Source organism: Prionailurus viverrinus, chromosome A1, assembly GCF_022837055.1.
Source record: "Prionailurus viverrinus isolate Anna chromosome A1, UM_Priviv_1.0, whole genome shotgun sequence".
NCBI lineage: Eukaryota > Metazoa > Chordata > Mammalia > Carnivora > Felidae > Prionailurus > Prionailurus viverrinus.
The window spans coordinates 92,343,856-92,360,935 of record NC_062561.1 but is presented as its reverse complement, the minus strand read 5'-3'; the positions used below and the strand labels follow the sequence as shown (position 1 = coordinate 92,360,935).

Here is a 17,080-nt window from a genome sequence, read left to right as displayed (position 1 = left end):
CTGAGTGAGCCCAGTAACAGCCCCACAAGGGCAGCGAGCCAAGGGGAAGGGCACCATGGCTGCTCCAAAGCAGTGATTCAGGTGAAGAGAAGACCAAGAAAGACAGGGAAATTGATTATGGCAGCTGGTGAACACTGGTACACAAATGCTTCTTGTAATCAACGTGCTGTGACATTCAAATGTAACAAACCTTACTGTGCAGGGTGCCTGTGTGGCTCAGCCAGTTAAGGGTTCAACTTTGGCTCAGGTCATGGTCTCACGTTTTGTGGGTTTGAGCCCTGCATTGGGCTCTGTGCTGATGGCTCAGAGCCTGGAGCCTGCTTTGGATTCTGTGTCTTCCTCTCTCTCTGCCCCTCCCCTGCTCACCCCTGTCTCTCTCTCAAAAATAAATAAACATTAAAAAAAAAAAACCTTACTGTGCTTTCATATGAATTTATCAGTAAAATTCAAACAAAACAATCCCTTTTTCATTAAAAAACTCCCAGAGTTGAAATTATAACTTAAAGTTTTTTTTTCTTTTTTTTTTTTTTTAAGTAGGCTTCAGGCCCAGTACGGAGCCCAGCACGGGGCTTGAACTTCCCTGAGATCAAGACCTGAATTGAGATTGAGAGTCAGATGCTCATCCAACTGAGCCACCGAGGTGCCCCTTAAACATTGTGAAATAGTGAGATAAAATTATCAAAATGTGTTTATTTTGGTCTCTATTTTCAAGATTTAGTTCCAATGAATCTGGGTTGATACATTACTATTAAATTCAAAGGCCTTTTTCCGGGGCCCACTGTTCTTTTTTCTTTTCTTTTTTTATGTTTATTCATTTATTTTTTGAGAGAGAGGAAGAGAGAGAGAATCCTAAGCAGGCTTTGTGACGTGAGCACAGAGCCTGACTCGGGGCTTCAACTCATGCATGAACTGTGAGATCATGACCTGAGCTGAAACACTCAACCAATGGAGCCACCCAAGTGCCCCCAGGCCCCACTGTTCTTACCTAAAAGGGCCTCCTGAGCGTGCCTTTTTCTGCAGATCTGCCTCTCTTTAGAACACAGGCTCTCAGAGCAGTAGTAATGTTTTCATCTTTGCATCCCTGGCCCCCAGGCAGTCTGGCCTGCAGTGGACACTCGGGGGGGTCTCGTAAGCAGATGAATGAAGAAGACACAGAAAAACAACTGTGTCCTGTGTCACTCACTGGGATGTTTGCTCAGTCCCGTTCTGCAGCAGTGGGCTCAGAGGGTCCCCATGAGGTGGCATGAGGTTGGGGGGTCGCCCCCAAGCTTGTGGACTCAAGCACTCTTGCTGGTCTGAGAGAGCATGCCTGAGCAGCAGGGCAAGGCCACGCAGGGAGGGAGGCCCCTGAGTGAGCGAGAGGCACATCAGGCACGGACAGGTGGGAGGGGCCTGTTCCATGTCATGTGCAAGGATGCTGGCATCTAAATAAAACCCTGACAAATTGCTTCTCATGAGGAACATCCTGAAAGCAAAGTGACTTCTGGGAGTGTGGTGTGTCTCTGCAGGAGGTCAGCATCGCTGGGGTCACCCTGAGGAGCTGAGTTGTTGCTGAGGCCATGAGCAGTCAGCAGGGAGGAGAGAGGTCTAAGGAAGGGCTGGACTGGGAGAAAGAGAGTGAAAAAGGTAAAGACAGAGATAGAGAATCTTGAGGATATTAACTAACTGCTGGATCTAGCCTTGCCTGAAGGTAGCCCGGCCCAGGTAGTGGGGGCACTTTCAGTGTCCTCAAGCCAACACCTTCCCTTTTTTGTTAAAGCCAGCTACTGTCACTTGCAATTTAACTGTCTCTCTTAGTTGATCTCTGGGAACATGGGAGGGAGAGGCAGGCGGCAGGCTGAAGGCAATGGCCTACCCTGAGAGGCAAGCCCTGCAAACCAGAATTGCATCCCTAGTTTTCAGACAGCCTCGTCCTCCTTCAAGGGTTGGGGGCAGGGTAAGGAAACATGCAAACAAAAGCAATAACCAGAGACGTTTTAAAACCAGAGCATCAAAAAGGAGGCAGATGTGAAGGGCTGCTGAGCAAACATACTTAACTGAAAAATGACTTGAGAAGGTATTAAAGCATCCAGATTCACCAGATTCCAGCTGGTCTCCAAAGGAAAACTTACTGACATGATTTTTATCAAAGTTACACTAAGATGGCCACAGTGTTCTCCTCTCTTTGGCTCATCTGTCTCGGGATCCACCCCACATCCCTCCCTAGGGTTCTGAGGAACATGGGCTCCTAGGGCTTGGCCTTGTGCACAGGTGGAATTAATTAATATTTGTTGGCTAAATGCATGAACCGAAAGAAGAGTCAGAACCCAGCTGGAATGCCTCTTTTTTCTTTAATTTAATTTTAAATTTGCATGGAGTAAAATTCATTCTTTTTGGTATACAGTTCTCTCTGCACAAATGAATAGTCATGTGACCACCATAACAATCAAAGGTACAGAATAGTTCCTTCATTCCCCCAATTCCCTTGTCCTACCCCTACTCCACTTCCTTAGTCCTTGGCAATTACTGATTCATTCTCTGTCTCTTTATTATTTTTTTTAATTAAAAAAAATTATTTATTTTTTTGAGCACGAGAGAGCAAGAGACAGGGAGCATGAGTGAGCAGGGGTGGGGGGGGGAGGGGGACAGAGGATCTGAAGCAGGCTTTGCCCTGACAGCAGAGAGCCCAATGCAGGGCTTGAACCCACAAGCCATGAGATCATAACCTGAGCCAAAGTTGGAGGCTTAACTGACTGAGCCATCCAGGTCTCTCATCTGTCTCTTTAGTTTAAAATATATGTAACATAAGGGGCGCCTGAGTGGCTCAGTCAGTTAAGTATCCAGCTCTTGCTTTCGACTTAGGTCATGATCTCGTGGTTCGTGAGTTTGAGCCCCACATCAGGCTCTGTGCTTACAGCACGGAGCCTGCTTGGGATTCTCTCTCATTCTCTCTGCCCCTCCCCAGCTCACACTTTCTCTCTATCTGAAATAAAAATAAACATTAAAATATACATAACCTCAAATGTATTTTAACGGTTTTTAAGTGTTACAATTCAATGGCATTAAGTATATTCACAATGCTGTGCAACCATCACCATGATCTATTTCCAGAACTTTTTCATCATCCTGAACAGAAACTTTACACTCATTAAATGATAACTCCCCACCCTCACCGTCCCCAGCCCCTGGCAACCACCATTCCACTTTCTGCCTCTATGAATTTGACAACTCTAGGTACCCCACAGGAGTGGAATCATATGGTATTTGTCTTTTTGTGTCCGGCTTGTTTTTACAGAATATCCTCAAAGTTCATCCATCCATCCACATCCTCAAGGAAACGTTTCAGAATTTCATTCCTTTTTAAGGCTGAATAATATTCTATTTTGTGCATACACCACATTCTGTTTACCCATTCCTCTATGGATGGACATTTGGGTTGTTTGTACCTCTTGGTTATCATGAACGCAACTTCTCTGAATGTGAGTGTACATACACCTGACTCCCTGCTTTCACATACTGTCCCTACAGTTTTGCCTTTTACAAAATGTCACATAACTACAAGTGTGCAGCATGGAGTGTGGTTTTCGTTTTTTTGTTTTGTTTTGTTTTTTGTTTCCAGCCCAGCTTCTTTATCTTAGCATAGTGCATTTGAGATCCACCCATGTTATGGGGCGTATCAACAGTTTGTTCCTTTTTATTGCTGAGTGGTACTCTACAATGTGAATGTACCTCAGTCTGTTTGTCCATTCCCCCATCGGAAGGACATTGGGGTCATTTCGAATTTTTGGTAATTATGAATAATGCTGCTACGAACATCCACAACCCTGACTTTTGTGTGAATATATTCTTTCACTCTCCCTGGGTAAATACCTAAGAGTGAGACTGCAGTCATATGAGGAGCAGGTGTTTACCTTTGTAAGACACGGCCAAACTGTCTTCCACAGTGGCTGCACCATTTTGCATTCCCACTGGCACTGCATAAGAGTTCCAGTTGCTCCATATCCTTGCCAACACTTGGTAATGTCAGTTGCCTTGGTCTCTTTTTTTTTTTCAATTCTTTATTTAAAAAAAATTTTTTTTTGAGAGAGAGAGAGCATGAACAGGGAAAGGGCAGAGAGAGAGGATCCCAAGAAGGCTCCATGCCCAGCGCAGAACCCAAGTTGAGGCTCGATTGCACAACCCTGGGATCATGACCTGAGCCAAAATCAACAGTTGGATGCTTAACAGACTGGGCCACCAAGGCACCCCACCTTGGTCTTCTTTAAACCCATAAACTATCCACTAATTGCCAGATCTTAATCATAGAATGATTTCAGTGGTAAGAAACGAGGGAGGAAGTGAATGGAAATACAACTTACTGAGGTAGTTCTACATATCAAACTATTACTGTGCACCAGATGGGGTCCTTAGAGATTTTCAAGTATTACCTCATCTAATCCTTCCGTTATTCCCAGTTTACTGAAGTGATGACTTAGACACAAAGAGAAACAACCTGACCAAGATCACTTGGCTTATCACAGCTGAGCCAGACTTGAACCAAGGTTCTGATCGGCCATGTCTGTGCCTCCCTCACATACAGGTGGGTGCTAATAGATGCGACTTCTCCTTCCTCCCCCTGGAGAGTTTAAATGCATTGTCTCAATTGTTGCAACACCCCCTTGAGGGCAGGATTATTCTTCCCATTTTAGAGGTCATGTTCACTCAGCCAGTGAGAGGCACAAGATCCACCTGACTCCTGTGCAAACCACTGCTTTTAGACAAAAGTCCTGAGAATTGGGACTGTCCCCCAGAAACAAAGTCAGAGACCTGAGCTCTGAGATCTAGCACTCCACAGGCATCTGAAGACTCAGAGCCCTGAGGGGTCTGTATAGTTAGGATACCTCATAAATGTGCAGCCATTGTTTGAAGCCACCTCCCTCTGCACCAGTTTTGCCCAACATCTGCAACACTTTCTAAGAAAGACAACACGAGGTCAAGGGAAAGAGAACAAATGCCTTTGTGAAAAACCCAGGATTTGAAGGCGCCTTCCAGCCTTCTGGGACAGCCCAGAAAGTGACAGATGTGGGGGGCTACCACCAAGGCTTCGAAACCACAGGCTCATCCAACTCCTCACAACGAAAGCCTCCAAAGAACAAGAGATTTTTCTAAAGGGAAGTTCAAAGGGTCTTTTCTCACCCTCGGCAGGATTCCTGGAAACAGAAAGGAAAAGAAGACAGAGGCTCAGGTCAGGGTCTCACGCAGCCCGTGTCTCCCCATGGTGCTTGGCTTACCCTGCCTCCATTCGTGGGGTCAACACAACCAGACCATACAGCAGCCACTCACTGAGAGCCTACTGAGTGCCAGGCAGGGCCTGCTTCCAATGCGGGGCTGCCCTCCCCGGATACCCCATTGGGGACCATGCTCATCAGAAGCATGGCCATACTACTGGGTGCAGGTGCCTTAGTAAAGTGCTTGGTTATAATAATCACCGTCATCATGCATTCATTCATTCATTCAACAGCAAGGGACTGCAGTTCAGAAAGGGTGGTGCAGCCAGTGGGCAGAGGTGGGCACTAGGTATGTGGGGGCATTAGGAAGAGGCATCAGAAGTGGGCACAGCACACTTCATGGAAGAAGCGACTCTTGAGCTCAGTCTGCAAGATGGATGAATTTGCCAGAAAGGAAAGGGCATTCTGCGTAGCACAAACAACATATACAAAGGCTCCGAGGCTTGAAATAACACAGAACGTTTGGGGGAAACACAGGTGGGAGAATGGGGTGAGGAAGAAGCATGAGGTGAGCCCAGACCAGTCCCTCCATTGGCTCCTGTCACCCTAACTCCCACCGCATAGAGAAGGCACTCAATAAAACATACGACCGAGCAGAGACCAGTGGGGCTGCAGGAGCACAAAAATCACCGATAACCAGACCCCTGTTTCCAACATCCCTCAGAGATACAGATGCCCACACGGTACTGAGGATGGGGAGGCCCTGGGGTTCACACACAGACCTGGGCCCACACTGGTGGGCATTCCCCAGAGGACACGAGCCGTAACTCTCCCTTTCTACTCAGAACACCGGTATGAGAACGAGGTCCCCATGCTGCTGCCCTTGATCTTGCTTTAATGGAGAAAAGAAAAGGAAATCATTCACAGAGCTTGGTCCCTGTGCTTCTACTGAGACCACAGTGCCACCGGTGCCCCCACACCAGAGTGCCTCGGTCATGTGGGTCCCTCCCCGAGCCCAGCCAGGCAGCCCCTTGCACACCACTTACACGGGCACCGCGGGTCAGAAGCAGTCCCAGCACCAGAAGTTCACATGACCCGCAGAGTGTGCGGTCCTGAGTTTGCTCTGGGAAACGATGACAGCGAAACACAGGTCTGCTGTGAGGCCACCTGCACCCTGAAGTTTCTGCTACTTGCTTCTCAGTCAGTACAACCTCTTCCAACTCAGGCTGGTTTAAGTGGTTACTTGTTCCGAGACTTCTCCTTAAATTTTCTTTTTAAGTTTATTTATTTATTGGAGAGAGACAGAGACAGTGCGAGTGGGGGAGGGGCAGAGAGAAGGGAGAGAGAGAATTCTAAGCAGGCTCCAAGTTGTCACCGCAGATCCAGAGGCAGGGCTCGATCTCACCAACTGTGAGATCATGTCCTGAGCTGAAACCAAGAGTTGGACGTTCAACCGGCTGAGCCACCCAGGCGCCCCCGAGACTTCTCCTTAATATAGCTCTGTTCCTGATTAGATGATTCTCTCACCATACTATGATTCCATTTTTGGATTTTCTTTCTGACCCATTAGTTATTCAGGAGACTGTTCTTAAATCTCCAGATGGCAAGGTTTTTCTGTGTTTAAGTGCTTTTGTTATTCATGCCTGGCTCATGACATTGTGAGAAGGGGGACAGTAGACTAGGTGGGTCCTCTCCCCTGCATTATTAAAAAACATTATTCCAACGTGCTATCACAAGCCTTGTGCTGAAATGCTGAAAGCACCCCCATTAAAGTGAGGAACCAGATGAGGGTGCACCATCACCAGCACCGTGACGGAACGGTTTTCTGGAAGGCCACAAGAAAGGAGGGAATGCTAATGTTGGGATGGAGTGTGAAAAACATAATTATTAACATCTGATATGATTTGATACCTCCGATCCATGAGAATAAACTACAAACCACCAGAAATAATGAGCAAATATACTAAAGTGGATGGATGTGAGTGGAACATATAAAAATAAATGGCATTCCTGGGAGTGCCTGGGTGGCTTCGTCGGTTAAGCGTCTGATTTCAGCTCAGGTCATGGTCTCACAGTTCGTGGGTTCGAGCCCCCTGTCAGGCTCTGTGATGATAGCTCAGAGCCTGGAGCTGCCTCGGATTCTGTGTCTCCTTCTCTCTCTCTGCCCCTCCCCCACTTGCACTCGGTCTCTCTCTCTCTCTCTCTCTCTCAAAAATAAATAAACATTAAAAAATAATAATAAAATAAAAATGAATGGCATTCCCATATACAAAGAATAGCCAGTTAGGAAGGCATAATAGAAAAGCGTTCCATTTGAAATCACTACAAAAGAGGCACTCATCATCAGGGAAATACAAATCAAAACCACAATGAGATACCACCTCATACCTATCAGAATGTCTAAAATTAACAACTCAGGCAACAACAGATGTTGGCAAGGATGCGAAGAAAAGAAGAATGCTTTTGCACTGGTGGTGGGAATGTAAACTGGTGCAGCCACTCTAAAACAGTATGGAGGTTCCTCAAAAAATTAAAAATAGAACTACCCTATGACCCAACAAGTGCTTTACTAGGTATTTATCCAAAGGATACAGTTATGCTGTTTTGAAGGGGCACAATGTTTATAGCAGTGCTATTGAAAATAGCCAAAGAATGGAAAAAGCTCAAATGTCCATTGATTGATGAATGGATAAAGATGTGGAATAGAATGGAATATTACTCGGTGATCAAAAAGAATGAAATCTTGCCGTTTGCAACAATGTGGATGGAACTAGAGTGTATTATGCTAAGCAAAATAAGTCAGAGAAAGACAAATATATGAATTCACTCATATGTGGAATCTAAGATACAAAACAGATGAACACAGGGGAAGGGAAGCAAAAATAATATAAAAACGGGGAGATTAACCATAAGAGACTCTTAAATACAGAGGATAAACTGAGTTGCTGGAGGGGTGTTGGGTGGGGGGATGGGCTAAATGGGTGATGGGCATTAAGGAGGGGCACTTGTTGGGATGAGCACTGGTGTTATATGTAAGTGATGAATCACTAATTCTATTCCTGAAACAACAACAACAAAGACAGGGGGTGCCTGGGTGGCTCAGTGGGTTAAGCATCCAACTCTTGGTTTTGGTTCAGGTCATGATCTCACAGTTGGTAAGTTTGAGCCCCGAGTCAGGCTCTGTGCTGATGGCGTGGAGGCTGCTTGGATTCTCTCTCCCTCTCTTTCTGCCCCTCCCTCATTCACACTCTTTCTGTTTCTCTCAAAATAAACAAATAAACTTTAAGCAGAGAGGAAATGACAAAGGAATCTTGGAACATAAAGGAAAAAGAAAGAACGTGGTAAGCAAAAATGTGGGTGCATGCAGTAGGTCTTTCTTCTATTGAGTTTGTATTGTATTGTATTGTATTGTGTTGTATTGTATTTTAGCCATCTACTTATTGCAAGACATTTTGGTTGTTTCTAGTTTTTGACTATTACAAATAAAGCTTCTATGAACACTTGTGAACAGGTATTTGTGTAGACATAAGATTTCATTAGTCTGAGATAAATGCCCACAAGTATATAACTGATGGGCCAAATTGTGTTTAATGGTTGAAGCAAAAGGTGTAATGCTGTTCGATGGGGTTCCCAATGTATGGAAATAGATAAGAGAACTATATTTTAAGTGGAAGAGTATAAAGGGATATTAAATTAGTTAAAATTTCTATACTTGGCTCACACTGGTACAGTGTGCTCTAGAAAATAGCTTGGTAGTTTCTCAAAAAAAAAAAAAAAAAGATAACCAACCAGACACAAAACAATAACAACAATAAGCCCTAAAAATATACTCACCATATGGTCCATCAATTATACACTTGTGGGCATTTATCTCAGAGTAATGAAATCTTATGTCTATACAAATATCTGTTCACAGATGTTCACAGAAGCTTTATTTGTAGTAACCAAAAACTGGAAACAACCAAAATGTCCTACTGTATGTAGATGGCTAAAATACAACACAACGCAATACAACACAACACACACAATACAATACAACAAACACAATACAATACAATAAACACAATACAATACAATACTGCTTGGCAATAAAAGTGAATGAACTGTTGGTGGGTGGGGGGATGTGTGAAATAGGTGATGGGGATTAAGGAGGGCACCTATTGTGATGAGCACTGGGTGTTGTATGGAAGTGTCAAATCACTAAATTGTACATCTGAAACTATACACTGTATGTCAACTAACTGGAATTTAAATAAAAACTTAAAAAAAACTATAATGAGATATCACCTCACATCTCTCAGCATGGCTAAAATCAACAACATAAGAAACAAAAGGTGTTGGCAAGGATGTAGAGAAATAGGAACCCTCTTGCACTGTTGGTGGGAATGCAAACTGGTGTAGCCATTCTGGAAAACAGTATGGAGGTTCCTCAAAAAGTTAAAAATATAACTACCCTACAATCCAGCAATTGCACTACTAGATATTTACCCCCAAATACAAAAATACTAATTTTTTAGTATTTTTACTAATTAATTTAGTTTTAAATGATTAATTTACTAACTTACTAATTTATTTAATTAATTCAGTATTTTTACTAATTATTTAGTAAAGGGATACATGCACCTGAATGTTTATAGCAATATTATCAACAATAGTCAAATTATGGAAACAGCCCAAGTATCTACTTACTGATGAATGGATAAAGAAGATGTAGATAAAGAAGACGTATCTACTAACTGATGATTGGATAAAGAAGATGGAATATTACTCAGCTATCAAAAAGAATGAAACCTTGCCATTTGCAATGACGGGAATTGAGCTGGAGAGTATAGTGCTAAGCAAAGTAAGTCAGTCAGAGAAAGACAAATATCATACAATTTCACTTATATGTGGCATTTAAGAAAAAAACAAACAAGCAAAGGGAAACAAAAAGACCAAGAGAAGCAAACCAAGAAACAGACTCTTAACTATAGAGAACAAACTGATGGTTACCAGAGGGGCTGAGGCAGATGGGGGCAATAGGTGATGAGGATTAAGGAGTGCACTTGTGGTGAGCACTGGGTGATGTATGGAATTGTTGAATCACTATATTGTACACCTGAAACTAATACAACACTGTATGTTAACTAACTGGAATTTATTTTTTCTTTATTTATTTTGAGAGAGAGAGTGAGAGAGTGAGCATGATTGGGGGAGGGGCAGAGAGAGAAGAGACAGAATCTCAAGCAGGGTCCACACTGTCAGTGCAGAGCCTAACACGGGGCTCAATCTCAAGAACCATGGGATCATGACCTGAACTGAAACCAAGAGTCAGATGATTAATGGACTGAGCCACCCAGGTGCCCCCAACTAACTGTAATTTAAATAAAAATTTTTAAAAAGTGAATTAATTGTTGATACATGCAACAACTTGGATGGAACTAAAGGGCATGATGCTGAACAAATAAAGCCAATCTTAAAACATCACTTACTATATGATTCCATATAGTCCATAAAATGACAAGTTTATAGATATGGAAAACAGATTAGTGGTTGCCTGAGGTTGGGGTCGATGGTGGTGGAGGGGGATGGTTTCCAGATGATAGAATAGTGTTGTACTTTCCTAGTGCTGTGGTTACATGTATCCACACCTGTAATGGCATAGAACTTAACACACACATTGTACCAATGTCAATTTACTGTTTTTGATATTGTTTGATGTAACTAATGGGGGAAACTGGGTGAAGCGTACATGTGACTTCTCCGTACTATGTTTCTAGCTTCCTGTGAACCTATAATTATTTTAAATAGAAAAATTAAAACCAGCCAGTTTGGCCATGGAAAAGAAATTAACAAACAATGACAAAGAATACAGTATTCAGAATGTCACAAATTTGGAGGGCCATCAAGGTGGCATTTCCTGCAGTGCTAAAAGATGGATTATTCTGGACAACTAGCTAATCATATGAAAAAACACAAAATTGCATGGCTACCTCACTCATTATATAACAACAAATCCCAAAGTTATCAATGATGTCAATATAAAAATAAAATAAATAGGGTTATAGAACAAAACATTAGTGAATTTATTTACAATGTTAGATTGGAGAGAGCTTTCTAGCAGGATACAAGACACAGAACTCATAAAAGACATACATTTGACTATATTAAAGGAAAACAAACCTTGTACATATCAAAAATTATCCTAAATAGGGTCATGTGACTAACATCAAATTGGGAAAAATATTTACACTATCTATGATGAAAGGTCAATTTCTATATTAAAAACGATTATATGAAGCAGTCTGAAAACACAAATAACTCATTAGAAAACAAGGCAAAGGATATGAATAGATAATTCATAAGTACATTAAAATGAAAATAAATATGTGAAAAAATATACAACTTCCCATTTCATGTTCATAGATAGGGAGACTTAATATTGTTAAGATAATAACACTCCTCAAAGTAGTCTATAGATTCAATGTAATCCCTGTCAAAATTCCAATGGTTTTGTTTTTCTTTTGAAGGAAATGGCCCAGCCAACCATCAAATTCATCCGGAATCACAAGGGGCCAATAGCCAAAAAAATACTGAAAAAGAACAAAGTTGGAGGACTCATACTTACCAATTTAAAAACATACTACAAAGCTACCATAATTGAAACAGTATGGTTCTGGACTAAGACTAAACATATAGACCAGTGGACTAGAATTGAGAGTCAATAAACCCATACATCTATGGCTAATTTAATTCTTAACAAGGATGCCATGAGAAAAGAATAGTTTCTTTTTTTTTAATGTTTATTTATTTATTTTTGAGAGAGAGAGAGAACGAGTAGGGGAGGGGCAGACAGAGAGAGAGACAGAATCCCAAGCAGGCTGCATGTTGTCAGCACAGAGCCTGATCCAGGGCTCAAACCCACGAACAGTGAGATCATGACCTGAGCTGAAACCAACAGTCAGATGTTTAACTGACTGAGCCATCCAGGTGCCCTGAAAAGAGTAGTTTCTTTAACAAATGGTGGTGGGAGAACTGGATAGCCACATGCAAAAGAATGAAGTTGGACCCCTCCCTCACACCATAGACAAAAATTGACTCAGAAGAGTTCCATGACCTAAATATAAGAGCTAAAGCTATAAAACTCTTAAGGAAAATATAGGGATAAATCTTCATGAGATGATATTTGGCAATGGATTCTTGGATATGACACCAAAAGCATAAAACAAAAGAAAAAAAACCCAGATAAATTGGACTTCATCAAAATTAAAAGCTTTTCTGATTAAAAGACATTATCAAAATGTAAAATGACAATCTACAGATTGAGAGAAAATATTTTCTTCTCCTTCTCCTCCTCCTCCTCCTCCTTTCTTTCTTTCTTTTCTTTTTTTTTTTAAAGAAAGCTCTATGCCCAACATGGGGCTTAAACTCACAATCCTGAGATTAAGAGTTGCATACTCTACTGACTAAGCCAGCCAGGTGTCCCAAGAAAATATTTTCAAATCATACATCTGACAAGGGTCTGGTATGCAGAATATGTCCAGAATATATATTCAATATAAAAAGAACTCTTACAATAACAGAAAGACAACCCAATTCAAAAATGAGCAAAGACCTGAACAGGCATTTCTCCAAAGAAGACATACACATGAAAAGACATACACATATCAACAAGCACATGAAAAGATGCTCAACATCATTAATCACGAGGGACATGCAAATCAAAACCACAATGATCTATGAATTCTGTTCTTTGAGAATTGCTGCTGTGAGGGTTACTGTGCTCTGTCCAACTTACATCTTATTCAATTTAAAGAAAAGACTAGGGTTGCTTAGCATCATATCCATGTTTGGATATATCCATATCCAAGCTTCTAAGTGGAGCTTCTGAGCTTTATACTGCTTAAGATTTTCATAAATAAATTTTTTCATAAATAAATTGGTAGATTCATTTCTTGTAAATACAATTGGCTTTTCAGGATTTAGTTTACCAACTAATATTAACAAGAGTTTATATGTGCCCTTCATAAACACACACACACACCCACACCCCACACACACAATGAGAGATCACCTCACAACCATCAGACGACTATAATAAATAATAATAATACAGAAAATAAAAAATGTTGACAAAGATGTGGGCAAATTGGAACCTTCATGGGTGCCTAGGTGGCTCAGTCAGTTAAGGGTCTGACTTCAGCTCAGGTCATGATCTCACAGTTTGTGAGTTTGAGCCCCACATCGGGCTCTCTGCTGTCAGCACAGAGCTCAATTCGGATCCTCAGTCCTGCCCGCCCCCCCCCCCCCCCGCCTCTCCCCTGCTTGCGTGTGCTCTCTCTCTCTCTCTCTCTCTCGCTCTCTCTCTCGCTCTCTCTCTCTCTCTCTCAAAAGTAAATAAACATTTAAGAAAATTAGAACCCTCATATGTGGCTGGGTGGGTTATAAAAATGGTTCAACCACTGTGGAAAAAAGTTGGTAGTTTCTCAAAAATGTAAACATAGAATTATGACTCAGCAATGTCACCTCTAGGTACGTGCCCCAAAGGAATTAAACACAGGTGCTCAAACTAATACATATATATGTATGTTTATAGCAGTACTATTCACAATAGTCAAAAGGTAGAAATGGCCCAAATGTCCATTAACAGAGAAATATATACTCTTGTGGTATATCCGTATAATGGAATATTATTCAATCATAAAAAAGAATGAAATACTGATTCTTGCTACAATGTGGATGATCCAACCTCAAAAAAATTAGGGTAAGTGAAAGAAGGCAGACACCAAACATTACCTATTGTATGGTTCTATTTATATAAAATATACAGAATAGGTAAACCCACAGAGACAGAAGACAGAGTAGACTGGCAGTTGCCAGGGGTTGGGGAAGGGGAATCCTTATTTAGATTCCTTTCTTCTTTCATTGGTATACATCCTGGAGTAGCTTTCTCAGAAATAGTAATATAGTGTCCAAGCCATCACATATCTGGAAATGTTATTTTTCAGTCTTTACCTAAGACTATTAGTATAGCTGTATATGGGGCTATGCTGAGTATAACCTTTTCTACCCACTTCTGTAGGCACAGTGTTGCTGACCTCTGATCCTTAGAGCTGTGGAGAATTTTGAGGCTCTCTGCTTTTTTTTTAATGTTTATTTTTTGAGGTTGGGGGGCAGAGAGAAGGAGACACAGAATCCCAAGCAGGCTCCAGGCTCTGAGATGTCAACACAGAGCCCAATGCAGGGCTCGAATTCCTGAACCATGAGATCATCACCTGAGCCAAAGTCAGAGGCTTAACCGACTGAGCCACCCAGGCTCCCCAAGGCTCTTCTGCTTTTTGACACTTTGCAGACACAGGTCATGTGACCACGTTATGGTAGCTTCTTACTTCTTCCTTAGAAGTTTATGGAATATCTTTGGTGTTTTTTTTTTTCAACTCTTTAAGTTTACTTATTTATTTAGAGAGAAAGCACAAATAGGGGAGGGGAAGAGAGAGAGGGAGAGAGAGAGAATCCCAAGCAGGCTCCGAGCACAGAGCCTGATGAGGGGCTCGAGCTCATGAACTGTGAGATGATGACCTAAGTCAAAACCAAGAGTCCGAAGCTTAATGGACTGAGCCGCCCAGGCACCCCCTTTTTTGCTCTTTAAATTAAGATACTTTGCCGCATGGAATCTATCCAATTTACCTTGAATTCAGTAAGTCCTTGGATACATAGATTCAGAACAGAAAGCTTTCATTATATCATATTCAATTATTTATGTTCCTACTGCTAGGGCTCTTTCCCATTTATTCATCATCCAACAAATGTTGAGGCTTTACTTAAGTGCCAGACACTACAGATGCACGAGTGAGTTAGACATGTTCTCAGCTCTCACCGAGCTTTAGTTTGGTGGAAAAGCAGCCACCTGATAAACCAATGACTAACAAAGTGTGATATGGGTACAAGAGGGAAGTTCCAGACGCGATGGATCACAGGCTGGGGGACTTCTCTCAGCCTGGGGGCAGGGGGAAGGTCTCAGGAGCCTATGTGGGGGTGGGGGTGGGGGTGCGGAAGGGACGAGGCTGGGAAAGAGTTTCAGGCAGAGATGCAACGTGTACAGAAGAGCCAGGAGAGCCTGGAGCTTGGAGGGAGTACAGAACTGTTGCGGAAGCTCCACGTGATTGCCTTACTTCACGGGTGAGTGGGTATCTGTTTCCTCTTTAGTCTCTGCAGGCTGTTAAAGGATCATCCGCCTAGTGCTGGAAGATTTATCTTCCCGAGCGTGAGCTCTCTGAGGGCAGGAACTGTACTCTGGTCACCACCACCACCCAGCATGGGGCTTGGGAGAGGGTCCGGACTCTGCCATTAACTACAACTAGTCTTAAAAAAAAGACTAAGTGGGGCACCTGAGTGGCTCAGCCGGTTAAGCGCTGACTTTGGCTCAGGTCATGATCTCGGCAGTCAGTGGTTCGAGCCCCTCGTCAGGCTTTGTGCTGACATCTCAGAGCCTGGAGCCTGCTTCGGATTCTGTATCCCCCTTCTCTCTCTGCCCCTCCCCCAGTTATGCTCTGTCTCACTTTGTCTCTTAAAAATAAATAAATGTTAAAAAAATTAAAAAAAAATAGACTAAGCGATTTCCCTTCCCACTCCCTGCCTCCTCAAAAGGCAGGTAAATATCTATATGAAGAAAGGGAGGCAGGAAAGCAGAACCCCTGGGTCCACTTCTCAGAGACACCCCCAACCCTGCCTGATGGCAAAGCAAGATCACTGAGCCCACCTGGGTAGTGGTGATAACACGTGTAGGACAGCCAGGTTTCTGGCATCCAAAATGCACCAGCTGCTGCCCACGTGCCTCTCTGCTCCCACGAACAGGTGAAGGCAGGTTGTTGAAGAGTCTGTGTCTCCGTTTCTTGGTGAGAAACCTGGGATGTGTGAATGCTGGTTCCCTCTTCCCTGGGAGCAGCGTTACTTGGATTCAGCCCCTGACCCTCTCCAGAAGGAGTTAAAACCCAGTCAAGGATCCTGACATCTGCTTAGTACAATTACACACTCTCTCCTCTGATTGAGGTCCTTGTCAGGGTGGTACTGTGATATGTGGGGATGAGCCTACCCTCCTGGGCGGGTGTCATGGGTTTGTGCAGGCAGCGGGAGGACTGCAGACACAGCCCACCATGCTGAGCTTTCATCAGACTCCGCATTAGCCACATGTCTAAACGCAACCATCTCTCCCCCACGTCCAGGCTTGGCCAGCCTCTTCCTCCCAGGGCCGGCCCCTCCGAGAGCACCACCTGGACAGCCTGCCTCCTTTGTTCATGATGTACCAGCTCTGTTTAGATCTCATCTCCACGAACACTTGTACTCTCTGCTGAACTCTACACAGCTAGGGGGATCCACAGATGTTCCTCACAGATAACACTTCAAATGGATTTAGGGCTTGCATGAGACGTGTTTATGTCTACGAGGGGTCTGCTGATGCTAGGAGGAAAACAGGAGGAAAGTGCTGTTGAGAGATCCTCTCTGCCTCCCCCAAGGAATAGAGGGCCCTGTGGGCAGTCATTGAGGAGGACAGGGCACACACACTTCGATGCCACAGCTGTGCCAGAACTCCGGCCAGGCACAGAGATACTGAGGAGGGAGGCCACGGCTTTTGTCCACGGCCCAGTGGGGACAGAGAGGTGAACGACCAGACTGAGCTCCTCCAGCACGCTACCTGGAGAGATGAGAGCCTGGCTGCCGACAGGTGGATATTCCGGACAGAGGGGCAGTGGGCGGGGCCAGAGGGGACTGACGGCAGGGTGGGGCTGCCAGGACTGGGCGGGGCCAGAGTGAGCTTCCATGGGAAGGGCTGCCAGGGCTGGGGGGGGCCAAAGTGAGCTTCCCTGGGAGGACTGGGCGGGGCCAGAGGGGACAAGTGGGTGGAAAGGTGATGCCAG

General features: G+C 43.5%; 1 protein-coding gene across 1 annotated transcript in view; it reads right to left on the bottom strand.

The window, feature by feature from the left end:
• The window catches only part of COL23A1 (collagen type XXIII alpha 1 chain), a 354,760-nt gene that overhangs the window by 163,720 nt on the left and 173,960 nt on the right, over positions 1 to 17,080 (bottom strand). The window lies entirely within an intron of this gene.